The sequence below is a fragment of the Eschrichtius robustus genome, chromosome 2 (assembly GCF_028021215.1).
Source record: "Eschrichtius robustus isolate mEscRob2 chromosome 2, mEscRob2.pri, whole genome shotgun sequence".
Lineage (NCBI taxonomy): Eukaryota > Metazoa > Chordata > Mammalia > Artiodactyla > Eschrichtiidae > Eschrichtius > Eschrichtius robustus.
In genome coordinates this window covers 121648317-121662711 of record NC_090825.1, presented here as the reverse complement: position 1 = coordinate 121662711, position 14395 = coordinate 121648317, and positions in this window count along the sequence as shown.

The window sequence follows — 14395 nt, the reverse complement described above, 5'->3', positions numbered from 1 at the left end:
TACAGGTCTTGTTTTTGTATCCATTCAGCCAGTCTATGTCTTTTGGTTGGAGCATTTAATCCGTTTACATTTAAGGTAATTATCGATATGTATGTTCCTATTATCATTTTCTTAATTGTTTTGTGCTTGTTATTGCAGCTCTTTTCCTTCTCTTGTGTTTCCTGCCTAGGGAAGTTCCTTTAGCATTTGTTGAAAAGCTGGTTTAGTGGTGCTGAATTCTCTTAGCTTTTGCTTGTCTGTAAAGATTTCAATTTCTGCATCAAATCTGAAAGAGATCCTTGCTGGGTAGAGTAATCTTGGTTGTAGGTTTTACTCTTTCATCACTTTAAATATGTCCTGCCACTCCCTCTGGCTTGCAAAGTTTCTGCTGAAAGATCAGCTGTAAACCTTATGGGAATTCCCTTGTATGTTATTTGCTGCTTTTCCCTTGCTGCTTTTAATATTTTTTCTTTGTATTTAATTTTTGATAGTTTGATTAATATGTGTCTTGGCGTGTTTCTCCTTGGATTTATCCTGTATGGTACTCTCTGTGCTTCCTGGATTTGATTATGTCTTTTCCCGTGTTAGAGAAGTTTTCAACTATAATCTCTTCAAATATTTTCTCAGTCCCTTTCTTTTTCTCTTCTTCTTCTGGGACCCCTATAATTCGAATATTGGTGCATTTAATGTTGTCCCAGAGGTCTCTGAGACTGTCCTCAATTTTTTTCATTCTTTCTTCTTTATTCTGCTCTGCGGTAGTTATTTACACCATTTTATCTTCCAGGTCACTTATCCGTTCTTCTGCCTCAGTTATTCTGCTATTGATTCCTTCTAGAAAATTTTAAATTTCATTTAGTGTGTTGTTCTTCATTGTTTGTTTGCTCTTTAGCTCTTCTAGATCCTTGTTAAACGTTTCTTGTATTTTCTCCATTCTATTTCCAAGATTTTGGATCATCTTTACTATCATTACTCTGAATTCTCTTTCAGGTAGACTGCCTATTTCCCCTTCACTTGTTTGGTCTGGTGGGTTTTTACACTGTTCCTTCATCTGCTGTGTATTTCTCTGTCTTCTCATTCTACTTAACATACTGTGTTTGGGGTCTCCTTTTCATAGGCTGAAGGTTTGTAGTTTCTGTTGTTTTTGGTGTCTGTCCCCAGTGGCTAAGTTTGGTTCAGTGGGTTGTGTAGGCTTCCTGGTGGAGGGGACTAGTGCCTGTTTTCTGGTGGATGAGGCTGGATCTTGTCTTTCTGGTGGGCAGAACCGTGTCTGGTCGTGTGTTTTGGGGTGTCTGTGAACTTAATATGATTTTAGGCAGCCTCTCTGCTAATGGGTGGGGTTGTGTTCCTGTCTTGCTAGTTGTTTGGCATGGGGCATCCAGCCCTGTAGCTTGTTGGTCGTTGAGTGGAGCTGGGTTTTATTGCTGAGATGGAGATCTCTGGTAGAGCTCTCACCGATTGATATTACATGGGGCCGGGACTTCTCTGGTGGTCAAATGTCCTCATCTCAGCTCTCCCACCTAAGAGGCTCAGCCCTGACATGTGGCTGGAGGACTAAGACCCTGTCAGCCACACTGCTCAGAAGAAAAGTGAGAAAAAAAATTAAAGAAAAAAAACTAATACAATAAATTTATTAAAATAAAAAATTTTTTTAAATTATCAAAACATAAACCTTAAAAAGGAAAAAAAAAAAAAGAAGAAAGAAGAGAGCAACCAAAGAAGTAAACAAATCCACCAATGATAACAAGTGCTAAAAACTAAACTAAGATAAACATATAAATCAGAAACTAGTCAGTCACATACTGCAAACCCCAAGTCCACAGAGGTTCCCAAAGTCCACTGCCTCAATTTTGGGATGATTTGTTGTCTATTCAGGTATTCCAGAGATGCATGGTACATCAAGTTCATTGTGGAGATTTAATCAGCTGCATCTCAGGCTGCATGGAGAAATTTCCCTTTCTCTTCTTTTTTCACACAGCTCCTGGTATTCAGGTTTGGATTAGGTCCCTGCCTCTGCATGTAGGTCAGCCTCTGGCATCTGTTCTTCACCCAGACAGGAGGGGGTTAAAGGAGCAGCTGATTAGGGGGCTCTGGCTCACTCAGGCCAGGGGAAGGGAGGTATACAGAGTGTGGGGTGAGCCTGTGGTGGCAGAGGCCAGCGTGACATTGCAACAGCCCGAGGTATGCCGTGTGTTCTCCCCGGGAAGTTTTCCCTGGATCACGGGACCCTGGCAGTGGTGGGCTGCACAGCCTCCCAGGTGGGGAGGAGTGGATAGTGACCTGTGCTTGCAGACAGGATTCTTGGTGGCTCCAGCATCAGCCTTAGCATTTCATGCCCATCTCTGGTGTCTGCGCTGATAGTCACAGCTCACGCCCATCTCAGAAGCTCATTTAGGTGGTGCTCTGAATCATCTCTCCTCTCGTAGCCTGAAACAATGGTCTCTTGACTCTTAGGCAGGTCCAGACTTTTTCCCGGACTCCCTCCCGGCTAGCTGTGGAGCACTACCCCCCTTCAGGCTGTGTTCACGCAGCCAACCCCAGTCCTCTCCCTGGGATCTGACCTCCGAAGCCTTGATCCTCAGCTCCCAGCCCCCATCCGCCCCAGCAGGTGAGCAGACACGCCTCTCAAGCTGGTGAGTGCTGGTCAGCACTGATCCTCTGTGCGGGAATCTCTCTACTTTGCCTTCTGCACCCCTGTTGCTCTGCTCTCCTCCGTGGCTCCGATGCTTCCCCGTCCCCCCACGAAGGGGCTTCCTAGTGTGTGGAAACTTTTCCTCCTTCACAGCTACCTCCCAGAGGTGCAGGTCCCATACTTATTCTTTTGTCTCTGTTTTTCCTTTTTTCTTTTGGCCTACCCAGGTATGTGGGGAGTTTCTTGCTTTTGGGGAAGTCTGAGGTCTTCTGCCAGCGTTCAGTAAGTGTTCTGTGGGCGTTGTTCCATATGTAGATGTATTTTTGATGTATCTGTGGGGAGAAAGGTGATCTCCTCGTCTTACTCCTCCACCATATTGAAGGTCCTCTTGGGAATAATTTTCATAGATCCATTACCAAGGAAAAAAATAGTTAAACAAAAAAAAGGAACTAAAGTATTCAAATTTTTTCTGGACAAGTAGATTAGAATGCAATAAAGCTTTAACTGTAAATAAAGTAAAATCCCAACCATAAAACTTTCTTGAAAGCAAGGGAGTTTTACAGTTTAATTGATTTGAAGGTAGAAATTGCTGAGTGGGTTCTGATTACCTTTCTGAAGATGCAAGCAATTGGCAGCAATCATACCAATTACAAGCCATTTAAGCAACCTCAATTAAATTAGTGGTAATTCTAAACTACTTCATCTTGCATAGAGATTGGTTTAATTTTTATGTAAATTCAAATTCTGGTTGTGCAAATCCTAATTGTCTAACAACAAATCAAGCCAGATTATTTTCAATTATCTTTGTGGAAATCTGAAAGCTGCATTCAAAGCTGTGCTAGGGGTACAGAGAGACGAATATCATCCCTGCAAGAAAATCTTGTGAAGAAGACTCAAATATCAAGCCCATTTTGTTGACTTAATGTGACAAATAGTCAGGCTGAATGAAATTAGAAAGTGACAGATTGAAGATCAGCAGCATTCAAGGGTACCACAGAAAAGAAAATGCACTGGACCAGGAGTTTATAGCTCTGACTTAATTCTGATTCTGCCATCTACTTACTGTGTAATCTTGAGAAAGTCTCTTTCTATTAGTTAGCTATTACTGTGTGATAAAAAAAGCCACACACTTTCAATGGATTAAAACAACAAGCATTTATTTCTTACTTAAGAACCTGCAGGTTGGCTGGGGTTTGGCTGATCTTGGCTGACCTCACCTGGGCTTGGCTCCAAGCTACGATCTGAGTCCAGGCCTGCTCCACATGTCACTCATCCTTCTTGGGCAGGCATTACCTAAGGCATGTCCTACCCATGTCCAAAGGCAGGAATGCAAAAGGGCAAGTTCAACCGTGCAAGTGCATTTCAAGTCCTGGTGTCATGTCTATCTGCCAAATAACTGGCCAAAGCAAAGTACAAATCAAGCTTAAATTGAAGGGGGAGGGAAGTCTACTTCATCACTATGAGGCCATGACTAAGTGTGGATGACCAATAACTCAAGCTGTCATATTCTTCCCCTTTTCTTTAGCTTCCATATCCATAAACCAAGAAGGGTGGATTTCATAACTATCAGGACACTTACAGTTCTTAACATCATTCTGCAAATGTAGAAGCAATTCCATGAGATTCTATAGTACTATTTATAAACTACTGCCCTGCAGGCTGGATTCAAACATGGTTCAGCTTGTTTGCAGAGAATTTTAAAATAATCTTAATTGGTTGAAATTATTTTTAAAACCAGCGTATTTCACACAAAAATCCAGAATTCAGATGTTTCTCGTAGGCCTATAAATTTGGCAATGGTAATACTGACTAGCAGCTGCCTCCTTTCCAAAGGGCATGCCTCTTCAGATCATCACTGCCCCCCAACCTGTCCTCTACAGACACACTCCATTGTCATACACCCAGCCCACTTTCTTATTTATATTACTTGCTCTAACCCTATGGCCATTTTGTGTTTCTATCTCAGGATTTCAAGTTTGAGCTCCTGCTCTTCTTCTATCACCAGCTACTCACATGCCTAGATAAGTCATTTAACATACCTGGATCATATTTTTCTCATTTGCAAATAGAGAAGGGGAATTCTGGAAGTAAGACTTAAAGAAGGGGCTTTCCTGCTCTACTATCCTGTAATTCTAAACACAAGAGGTCAAAGACTATGATATATGTGAAGATATGTCATGAGGAAAGGAAAATGATTTATTTCAAGAAGTGACTGAGTGGCTTTTCAAATGAAGATATGCAGACCGAGTTCTGGAAATTGAAAGCCAGCAGGGCAATCAGGAGTGGTGCTTTCACTGTGGGTCTCAAAGGAGCCCAAGAGCGAGAAGTGGCAATTAGAGAAAAACAGAAATTGTTGAGTTGGGCTGAATATCAGCAAGGTTCTCCTAATAGGCAAGTCTTTAAACTGGCATGCTTTCCCAGGAGAAGTGGCAGAAAGTTATTTAAAATAGGGCTGAACAAAGCATTTCAATTACTCACTGTAAACAAAATTCTCACGTAAACCAGGGTTATTGCCTCAAGGATAGGTTGTTTCTTTCAGTTATTTTGTAAATTGATTTAGGGTATAATTGAATAAATAATGAAAAAGATCAAATCCTGGGATGGGGCTGGGAGACTGATAAATCCATTCTACACTCACATACATTCTTCAGACCTAATAGTTTAATGCAGATGGTTAAGACATCTCCAAAATGATGATCTATTTTGCACCAGCAATGTGTGTTAAATGCACATGTACAAAGCATGAATGTAGACATATTGTTTTGTACATTGTTATGAATGTAAGGTCTCAGGCTGTCACCCAGTTTCCCCTAGAGAAGGCAGAGATTTTTGGTTTTTTCCTTATCTGCTGCACATATTTTTTGGAGGTATTTTGGGATAATAGTGCTTGTTATTCAATTATTTAAGACACAGTGTTTGCTGACAAGTCAATATTCTATTTTTTCCCTCTCTTCTCTTTGAATAGGAAAGTGAAAAATGGGTAAAGGGAAATAACTGGCTTGGCTTGCAAATGGGTGAGGAAAACAAACAAACAAACTAAAAGCAGGGAAGCAAAGCCCCCCATCCCCACCACCCCTGCCCATCTCATCAGCCAAGGTATTAAGGGTGACCAAGGAAAAAGCTTACAAAACCACTTTGAAGTGCTACAGCAAATACATGCTCTCCTAGAGGATTAACATAATGAGAGCAAGCAGGACCCTGGAATCAGCTCATTGTCATAAAGGGCAAATTTGATTAGAGGCATACAAGAATGTGACCAGATTACATTTGTAATAATCCATTATCCAAAGCTGTACCATATTCATTTATTGAGCAAACATTTACTATGCATCAGAGTTATTCTCCTAAAAACTGGAAAGATAGCAAAGGTTGTTTTCTATACACCCCCACCTCTCCCAGTCCATTTCTAGCACTTTAAATGCACTAACTCCTTTGGCATTTTTGTGCTGCCAGGTAATCATCTGACATTCATGAAAGTTATCTGATAAACGTGTTAAGGATTAAACAAATTCCACCTTGTGGATCTAGAGAAGGAACTGATTAAAACAATGATGTGAATCATTAATGAGGACTATAATAGAGAGAATCTATGTGGGAGGAAGAGGACTATTTCACAGGCGGAGAGTACTTCCAAAGTTTCGAGCCTTCTCTACAGAAAGGTAATCAAAGAATCAGTCCAGGGAATTCATAGAAAAAGGAGACACAAACCACCAAAAAGTGTAAGAAAAGAGGTACACCTCACAAATCTTCAAGAGAGTACAAAATAACAAAATACAATTTTAATTTATTTAATTGGAGAAAACACTATGAAGCATATGAGGAGCTGGGAGGAAATACGTCCTACCACACATGCTGGTAGACTGTAGATTAGTCCGGCACTTTGGAGGCAATGGTCACATCTGTTATAATGTTAAATGCCTATCTCCCATGATCTAACAGTTTGACATCACAGAATCTACTCTAGAGACACTGATTGGTCCTTAATAGAAGGCATGATCAAGCACTGTTTATATTAGTAAAAATTTGGAAACAACTTAAATATCCATCAATAAGGGAATAGTTCAATTTGGATATTTGCATGTAATCTCCAATTTAAAAATATTTTAAACTAATCTAAATGTACAACAACAAATAAACATGCATGCATATAATAAGCAAATCACCATAAAGATCAAACAAAATGTGGTTGTAGGCAAAATTCAGCCCAAGGACCCCCAATATACAATCTGTGCTTCAATAATCATTCAGATCTTTTATATTCTTTAATTCAAAATGCACCTTTTAAAGTGAGTAATACTAAGTAACAAATATAAATTTTTTGAGTATCTATTAGGTGTAAGTTACTATGTCTAGTGCTTTATATATACATTTTCTTGTCCTTGCAGAAACCATGCACAACAGTTACTTTTCCAATGTTACAGTTGGGGATTGTTTGGGAACTTCCATTCACAAAGGACAAGCTTTGTCACCAGTGTGATCTTGAAATAGTCTCAGCCAGAGTGGGGCTGAGTTTATGTTCCCAGAGAACAGGGTCCACTTTAAATAGCTTTACAACTGAGCAAATCCAGAAAGATGCTAGAGCCATGTACGTGCCTTCTTTCGCTGCGCACACAAAGACTGTGTCTGGGGGAAATGTTAGGTGCATCTCTTATTGGTTGACAAAGATGGCCTTAACATTCCCCTCAGCTTCATCAAACTCAGACAGGCTTTTTCTTTTCTTGACTCTAGGCACTGACCTCCCTTTCCTTGAAGAATTTTTTTAAAAGAAAAGTTGTAATTAGAAATTCTTTCTCTGCTCCTTCCAGACATAAGTCTTTCTAAAAGCCTCTTGCCACTTGAGACTGTCTTTCTCAAAGATTTGGGAGGCTTTGAGATGTAAACTTTAAGGGAGATAGCACCCCTGTCTCCTAGTTTGCATGGTAGGGCAGGAGCCTAACTTTGGTGTACCACTTGTTCCAAGTTGTAAAACTACCTCTTGTCATGCAGATACAAGTTTACTTTTCCTCCTGGTAAGACCAGTTAGCAAAACCAGATGGCCTATAACTAGCCCCTATCTCTCCCTCACCCACTGCCTTCTCCAGCTCTTAAAAACTCTCTGGTCCTTTGCTTCAGTAAAGTTGATTTCAGACTCAGTTCTGGCCTCTCTCCCCTACTGTAATCTCCTTCAAAAAAGCTGCCCTTGCCTGTTTAAGTTTGGTGCAGTTTTTTCTTTGACATGATCTATTTTGTATTTTTCAAGTGATTGGGGGAAGCTGAGGGATTTATCAAGGAAAAGCACTTAAGGGAAAAGGATAGAAGAGTTTATTCAATATACAGAAGGCAGCAGCCCCTCATACCTCTTGTGTCAAGAAAACAAACAAACTTTCCGAAACATATATTAAAGCCAAGTCTGGCAGGTTATATAAAAAGCCACCTTACATTTATTTAGCATTTAATATTATTTAGGTACTTTTGCATTTCCCTAGTCTTTGTTTGACTGTCCAAGTATCATCCATTTTATAAAATCTCTCTTCCAGTTAAGACGTGTTCTTTGAAAGTGACAGAAGAGCTAACTCAAATGGGCTTAAGCATAAAAGGAGTTTGTTGTATCAATAATTAAAAAGTGTAGGAGTATTCAGGCTGGTGGGATCTAGGTGCTCAACAATATCTTCAGTGGTTGTTCTCTCTCTTTAGGCCCTGACTTCTTTCCTGTCTCCATTTTAAGCTGGAGCTCCCTTTGAGGCTACAAAGTAGCTGCCAACTTCAGGGTTATAGCATATCCAGTGGAAAAAGAGGACACTTCTCATGTAGTTTCATCCAAAGATTTAGAATTGGCTTATAATTAAACAAACTTGTATCATTTGATCTTCTCTGACCTTGTCAATGAAGAATGCAAATGTTGGAAATGGCCTGACCTGAGTCAAATGCTATTCCACTAAAGTAACAAGCATTTAAAGTGAGGAAGAGTAGGTCTGCGTCTTTATTCCTGGAATAAAGACGCAGACCTACTAGAGAATGGACTTCAGGATATGGGGAGGGGGAAGGATAAGCTGGGACAAAGTGAGAGAGTGGCATGGACATATACACACTACCAAATGTAAAACAGATAGCTAGTGGGAAGCAGCCACATAGCACAGGGAGATCAGCTTGGTGCTTTGTGACCACCTAGAGGGGTGGGATAGAGAGGGTGGGAGGGAGACACAAAAGGGAGGGGATATGGGGATATATGTATACGTACAGCTGATTCACTTTGTTATACAGCAGAAACTAACACACTATTGTAAAGCAATTATACTCCAATAAAGATGTTAAAAAATAATAATAAAATAAAATAAAAATAAAAAGTGAGGAAGAGAATTCTTCCAGAAGAAAAGCAGGGTATTTTGCCCAACAAAAAGAAATGAAAACTATACTAATCAGGTTACACCAACAAATTTCCACTGCAAATGGTTACAGTCAACCCCACTGATGAACAAAATGTTCTGCTTCCACTCAATGAACATGATGTTTTAACTGTACTTCCTTCAAAACATGTGGCTTCTCTGTCTTCATACTACAACTCATTGTGGTTTCCTCAAAACAAAATAAGGTTTATCTTTTTATCCCTAACTCCTGCTACATGTTTGCAGTAGGCATAGGGTAAATGGACCTTGATAAGTTTCACAATCTTCCTAAGCCCCAATATTTTCATCCTCCCTGAGAGCAATCACATTCATTTCTAATCAAACATTGATTTATTCATTCAAAACTATTTATTATTTCCAATAACTAAAACTACAACCATGACACTACTAGCAACTAACAGTTATTGAGTGTTTACTATGTGTCAGTCAGGATTTGAATTACCTTCTAGCCCCTCTTCTCTCTTCCACTTTATTGCCTATAATACAAAATTGCCTATAATTTCCCTCTTGCTTTTATACTCTAGCTACGCTGGCTTTCTTGCTGTCCCCAGGCAACCAAAGCTCATTCCTATGGCAGAGGCTTACTGAACCCTCTCACCAGAGCATTCTCCCCTCAGTTTTTCACATGGATGGATAGTTCCTTTTTGCCGTTCAAATATCGGCTTGAGGATTAGGTCTACAGAGAGGCCATGTTGAACACTCAGTGTGCATTACCACCTACTTGAACCCACTTACTCTTCACACATTAACCTTTTTCTTCTTCTTCCTCCTCTTTTTCTTTTCAGTTTCACTTACCACTTCTTAACTTCTCTTGTGAACTTGTTTCTTTTTTTCCCCTTTGCTCACCCTCTCCTTGCAATATAAATTTATGAGAGCAAGGATCTCATCTGTCTTGTTTACAGCCATATCCTTGGTACCTAGAAACATGCCTGGCACATAGCTGCCAACACTCTGTTTTACAAATGCATCTCTTTTAACCCTCATAATGATTCTATAAGGTAGGTACTATTAACCATCCCAACTTTATAGAAAAGAAAACTAAAGCCAGAAAGCTAAGTGCCTTGCCCTAAGTCACACAGCCAGTAAGTGCCAAAGCTAATATTTGAACTGGAGAATTCTGACTCTGGCACTCAGCTTCGAAGCCAGGGTCCTAAACGTCTGTGGCCAGACTCTGTGCAGCGTGCTTAGCATAGAGGGGTGAACAAAGCAGACAATGCCCCGTCATTCATGAGCTTACAATCTGGAGGTATCTAGACTTCAACAAGTAATCAAACAAATAACTATAAAATTGCAATTGGATAATAAGTGGGGGAAGGAAAAGCACAGGATTCAATGAGGAACACATACAAGACCTAATCTATGAGGGAGTCAGGGAATTTAAGACTTTAAGGGTGAGTAGCTTTCAGGCAGGGGAAAGAAAGTGAAAAGGCAGACTACATATGAGTGGATGGCATTGGGAAATCCCTGAGACATTTACCTAGTTCCAGGCAGGAGATAAGAACTGGGGATACAACTGGGGATACTGTTTTCACCCTTGAGGTACGTTAGTTGATTACGTGAAAAAAGAAAACAGATGTCAAGAGGTATATGAAGCACGATATTAGGAGGACACTTCAAAAGGCCTTTCAATTTTTAAAAGATCAAATAGTCCATAAATAATTTGAAAATAGAGAAATAAAACAATTAATTAGGTCGATTTATGGTTATATATTGAATTTCTCTAGCTACAAACTCAGAATAGACCCTCTTTTAAGGATCCACTGAATATTTGCAAAACAGTGCCTTGAATTATTCCAGAACCATAATTTCGGGCAACAAATCAAGAACCAAGTAATACTGCAGTCAACATTCTCCATAATCAATGCCATAAAGCTACAAATTAATAACACCAGCATAAACAAATCAATTCACATAACTTGGAAATTAGAATAATAATAGCTCACATTTACTGAATGTTTACTACATACTTTCAGAGTGCTGAGATTTGCCTTAACCAGCTCATTTAATCTGCACAAAATCTTTATAGATACTGCTATTGTTACCATTTCACAAGTGAATAAGCTTATAACAAGAGAGAGATTATGTAACATGAGCCCAGTTACTCAGCTAGTAACATATATGAGGGATTTAAACCTAGCAGCCTAATTACAATCTGTGTGTGTGTGTGTGTGTGTGTGTGTGTGTAACCACTTTGCTATTCTATCTCTCCAAAGTAGTTTTGGGATTAAAGAAGGAATTAAGGGCACAATAGTATTTAGAGGAGAAAATAATGATAATATAAGCAAAGTAAGAAAAGCAAGAATAATTACTTATGAGCAAACCATGTTGATAATTCTTGAAGGCATATAAGGGGTACATAAGGGTTTATTGTGCTGCTTGTCTATTTATGTATATGTTTGAAAGTTTCCATGATATAAAGTTATAAATAAAAGATAAGAGCAGAGATTAATCAACTAAAAATAATCACTCAGCACCAACAATACTTCAAGCTCAACTTTCTCATTGTTCACTCCTTTTTATTATGAATATTTTTATCCAAACCTCTTGTGTAAATAGTTACCCTTTATTAAATACTTACTACTAATGATTCCATATATTATTGTATTTAATTCTCATAACAACATTATGGAATACACATTACTGTCTCCATTTCACAGATGATGGAAATGGGACTCAAAAAGTTTCAGTAACTTGCCTAAAAGGCCTCAGTTGGGAATGGAAAAATAGAAATTTGAGCCTGAATTTTTTTTTTTTTATCCTGAAGTCTTTACTCTGTATACTATACCACATGACCACAATTATGTAATTATAAACCTTTTGATGGTAGGGCACTTTTAAAACTTATTTTTTAAAAATTCCTAAAGCATCTAGCTGGCTTTTCATGAATACATACTTCATGATAGGAATGAGGGAGAGGAAAAATGAAGAAGAGCGGAGAGTATCTTACTTTACCTTTATATAAACAGTATCAGTAAAAATTTAATCTTTTTTCCAAGATAAACAATTAGTTAATTTGCCCAGAGTTGAACAGTCTATTTTTGATGGGTTTAAAACTTCAGTCCAGTTATTTCAAATTATGTGCAATATCTGGAAGGAACTGTTTCATTCATTGAATGTGCCTGCATGATGGCAGCAAAATGACTCTGGTCACAATAGAAAACTCTGTAAGATTTCAAGTTTGTGATTTTTAAATTTTCTATTAATGTTTCATATTAGTCTGAAAAGGTTTTGATTCTGTACTCATTTGTCCTCCCTAGTGCTGAGCCATCTGAAAAACAAAGTTCGCCCAAGCAACTGATAAAATCTTTATAAAGAAAAACCATTAAGGAATGACCTTAGAGACATTCTTCTAATGAATTTTAAAAAACTGGTAATTCACACATCATCTTACCCACAGCCAGAGCAAGAATGATTTTGTCAAAATTTTTAGCTGATTTTTCTGCTAGACTATGTTGATGAAATTCATATCATTTGCAAGTTTGGAAAAACAACTTGAAAATCAGACTGTTAATAAGATATGATTTGTTCAGAGTGGATCTCCATGGGTATCTAGTGGGTACTGTTGTCTTTTCTGTACACTCACAAGCCTAGCAGTAAATAAGCTACTTGTGACTTTTTCTTTGTGATCAGAATCAGGTTTGTTGGTTTATAAATTTTGAAATCATGTTTGTTTTTTTTTAAAGAAAACTGGCACTATATTAATCTACATTCAAATTCTGATAACTTGTCTATTTTGTAATATTTCTCATGAATTCTGAAATGTATTTCACTATTTGTGAGAATTAAAACAAAGCCACCTATCAAAATAGAATTCATTTTTCCTTGCAACCTTCTCATACCATATTCATCTTATGAGTATCATGAAGACTGACTAGAGTCACTTTTTTGCCTTAAATTCCAAAAATATATGCCTTGAGTGCTTCCATTTTTCCTACATCCACTGTCATGTCTACTTCATCTGATGGTAAATGTCATTGAAATATCTCATTTTGACACATTTCTCTCTTTCAAGATATATCCTGCAAATATGTGCTTAAACTTTTGCTGTGATGTGGGCAAAGAACACTCTGGCCTTTAAGATATGTACTAGCATTTAAGTGGCTTTAAGATGTTTTAAATGCTATCTGTTCATTATTAATATAAAAAGAATTATAATACCAACCCAGCTAAAAATCCTTTACTAATTCTGTTTAAAGATTAGAAAAATTGGCAACCATTCTCTAGCATGTAGCGTCTATTTATTTGTGATTGCTAGAAATTTGAAACAGTCTTAATGTCCAGCATTATAATATTTAAAATTATAGTTTATTAAAGTAATGGAACAGTGTGTAGAATTTAAGAATAATGAGTTCTCTGTATAAAAATCTCTAGCTCATATTGTTGAACTAAATTGAATCAGGTGAAGATTAAAAATACATATTTACATGCCTGTATCTATATATGTGAGTATACATTTAAATAAATCTGAAAGAATAACCCCAAATCTTGGAGGTATAAAATTACGAGAAGGGTTTGCTTTCTACCATATTAACTTTTTGTCATTCTACATTTTACCACAAGCATATATTAACCTTATAATTAGAAAACAATATAATTGACTTTTTCTACTTCAGGAAAATGTTATAGATTAGTTTTGAATAATTTCACTTCCTACTGAAATTGTTCTATGTTTTCATAGATAATTTGGTATCGTTGACACCACAGAACTATTTTCTTCTCATAGAAGAACTTTACAAGTCTACAATAATGATAATGGCAATGAAAATCAACAACTGTAATACTTGATTGACTTAGTATATGCTAAGCCCTCTGTAAATTATCACGTTCAATCCAAAGCATGTTACTTTAGGGAAAATGTTATTATCCATATTTTACAAATAGGGCACAGCTGAGATTCAAACCTTAATCTATCTGACGTCAAAGCTCATGGCCTCACCTCTACTATCCTATTAAACCAAGTCCAATATAAAGTTCACAAGTGCCAAACCAAGAAAATTTTTCCAGAATTCAAGTAAATTTCTTTTACTTCTTTTGGATAAACTTGGTAGAGTTACCAAATAGTCAGAATGAGAAGCATGCTTAATAGAGAAGGGATAAGAATTCCTGTTTGTTCAGGTCTGCAGCCGTCAGATCTGTTTTCTTGATGGAAATGATGAAGCTACAGAGCATCATATCTGCACAAGGCATCCCATTCTCCTGCCAGAGGCCTGGGGATGCTGAACTGTACTGCACTGTCACATTCTCAGACCAGACCACCCTTTGACTTTCACTCTCTTTAGGAACACCTAAGTCCTTAAGGAAGTCCATTTTCTGTAACCGGTTGGGAGCCTCTAAAGAAAGGTTTGATTTTAAGCAGCTAAGTCATGCGTCTTCTCCTTGACACCCAATTCCAATATAGCTTATT